Source organism: Echinops telfairi, unplaced genomic scaffold (assembly GCF_000313985.2).
Source record: "Echinops telfairi isolate 266 unplaced genomic scaffold, ASM31398v2 ScPeMD7_6;HRSCAF=24_0, whole genome shotgun sequence".
Taxonomy (NCBI): domain Eukaryota; kingdom Metazoa; phylum Chordata; class Mammalia; order Afrosoricida; family Tenrecidae; genus Echinops; species Echinops telfairi.
This window is the reverse complement of record NW_022103902.1, coordinates 10,522,230-10,525,471: the sequence shown is the minus strand read 5'-3', so window position 1 is coordinate 10,525,471 and position 3,242 is coordinate 10,522,230.

Genomic DNA, 3,242 nt, shown 5'->3' with positions numbered 1-3,242 from the left:
TCTTCTCAGATTCAAGCTCTATTTTTGCACAGTAGTATTCAATGTTTACTGAGGATTTTCACTTTTGGTGGAGCGTTAGTCTTATTTTTTTGACCAAGGTTTGGTGCACACATTGGTTCTGTGGAGATTTCTATTAAGGTTCTCTGAGATACCAAAGGCAGCATCCCAGTTTTGGAATTCTTTCTGGATGCACATTTACTTCTGATGGGAAAAAAGAGGAGCTGATCCCAGGGGTTCAAATAGTAAGAAAATGTTTTGGAAATGATGATGGCAACATATGCACAAATGATACTATTGATGCAAAAATTGTTATAAGACCTGTAAGAGCTCCCCATAAAATGATTTATTAAAATTAAACAAAAAAGAATGGGTAGCAGTTAGGGGAAAGAAGGGGAAGAAACGGGGAGCTAATATCAGGAGCTCAACTGGGAAGAGAATACTTTGAAAATGATGATGGCATCATACATGCAAATGTGCTTGACACATTGGAGGAATGTATGGATTGTAATAAGTGATATAAGAGCCCCCAATTAAAGTATTAAAAAAATGGGTAACCCCACATCTAATATCTGAGTATTCCTTTCTAGGATTCTTGCTCATTATATGAATAAACTTTTTGGTCCATGTTATGCTCACTGTTAGGATAGCCTTATTAAAAAAATTAGAATATCTTTGGCCACCTTATGAATCATTTGTTCTCACCAATTCAACTTTGATGCTGAGTACCGTAGGAAAGAAAGTTTTCCCAAGTAAACAGACTCAATGTGATATATTATAAAATTGGATTATGTTCACTTTAAGTAGAAGTAGTTAGCCCGCATTCCTGCCAGACACAAGTTCTAAGTAAAATATTCAAGTTAAAGAAATATGATGCTAAAACTGCTGCAATAGCTATTGCTTCAATAACAGATACTGCCATGTCTTCAAAAGTATCTTCTGCCCGACCACTAGCTCCAACTCTTTTCCCCCTCCTTTCTCACTTCCTGACAAATACTGTATCTGAACATCTTTTCTATCCAAAAGAAAAAGAAATAGAAAATAATCCTTTACATGAAATTCCCTTTAAATTAGCAACCCAGAGAACACAGGAGAGTTCTGCACCCTTGTAAAAGACCTTCCAATTTCTCACAAAGAGCCTTCAATTTTTATCTGAGAAAATTAATTTTAACTGAAACGTTGACCACCAAACCTATATCAGTTGAAATATACCAAAACTGAAAAATGAAGGCCAAATCATCTAGCTGATTCTCACTCACAGTGACCCTTTATAGGATTTCTTTACAGGAGAGATAGCCTCATCGTTGACCCGTAAGTGTCCGGTGGGTTTAACTGCCAGTTTTGTGACTAACAACCCAGAGCCAACCACATAGTGCTACACGTTCATAGGAAGTCTCACTTTCTTTAAAATATAGTTTCCAAAAAAATTGTTTTAAGTCCCTTATATTTTAGGTGGTCCAGGGGAAACTCAATTCCAAATGGAAAATTCTAATTTAAAACAAAATAAAACAATTATTCACCATTGCCCCTAAGAAAACTTGTTCAATAATCTTATAATAGACAAGAGTTCTAGCTAATTTGCTTAGTATAACATTCCAAAGGCATTCTCAATGAAAAAAAAAACAAAGAAAACAAGACTATGAAGGTCCAAAGTGACAAACAAGCAAAGGATGAAAGGGTGTGCATTTAGAGGATCTTTTAAACAGGATATTTCTATAACCTTCTGTGTTAAACCCTGTTGAAAAGGAAGTCGGTGTCTCATTTGAGTATGTAATTTTAAATGCCTTGCATCTAGATTTATCTAAACTAACTAAGTATCAGCAAATAGACTGGAAACTGCATCTCTTTCTGAATTAATGTCTATACTTTATGATTTAGCTCAAATTCAGGAACAGAAGAAGTAGATACAACAAAATAAATTAATGATGCTGCAATTACAACTGAGACAATTCTCTGATCACGTGAAAATATTTAAACCGGAACCATCTAAATTCTTGTGAATGACTTCAACAGCCCCCCAATTTGTTATTATTGCAAAAACCCTGACCACTAGAAAAAAGAGCAGTTTTAGATTTAAACAAAACACAGGACCTCCCTTCCTCCCTGAGAGTACTGAACTCAAATCTGAGTAACAGAACTCCGGACCAAGACAGAGATTTTTCCTAAGGTGATTTTAAAGACTCAGAAAATGACCATTTTAATGCTAGCAGAGCCCTTTGAAATTTTCATTGACAAGGGGAACAACCTTGTCAATTTAAGATCATTGCTCTTAGCCCCTTGAGCTTATGAAAGTCTCTAAACTGGAGGACTAATAATTCAAAAACACGGGGCAGTAGAAACAAAATTCAACCTGTGCCAAGATATCTTGTGCTTATAGAAGATTGTCAGCCTTTCCAGCTCAGTCTACACACTGTTGTTAATTTACTAGGAAGAGCTCTTTCATTTACATTGAACTTCCAATTACATTTCAATGAAAAGAGAGAAATTGACCTGATGACATTGCTCAGACAAATTCTGATTTAGAATAAAATCAAATAAATAGAGGAACCTATATAAGAAACTTGTCAAATCCATTTAGGACACTGCCAAATCTTTGTCTCCTCCCACAAAAATTCCCTCATTCGTTTCTTAGTGTTTGTGGGCCTTTACATCTTCTGATGTAAGACAGGTCCTATTCCCTAAACACATTAAAATCTTAGTAGACTAATCTTTCCCCAAATTCCTTAATATCCTCTTAAAGGGGAAGCTACAAAATGCATTGATAAACAACAAAACTTTCTTTCTAGAGGCCTCTAACTTACCAGTTAGTATCACCCATCCGATAAGCCAAAGTCTACTCTTTAGTAGACTTTGGAGGTTTGTCCAAGAATGTCCAGTAATCAGTCATATAGTTACTCCCAGATTTTCAATGTTTCCTAATATATATTTAATATTCTCTAATGTCACATTAGAGGTCACTCATCCATAGAACTTTGTACTATCTTCGTCAGTAACCTTGGCTAACCTGAAAGTTCATATTTGTTTACCTGTTCATGACAGAACCAACAGTTTACTTGGACTGTGATGTCCCAAAAGTTAACAAAGTTCTACTATTGATTTTTACTGAATATTATATGCTGATTTTGTAGCCTTTACAAATTACATTATTCTACCTTGCTACAATATGCAGGTAATTTGCTAATCTGCTCTTCTTTTAAGAAAAGTTCCTTGGAAGACAGCATATTTTACTGGACCATGTGGTCATA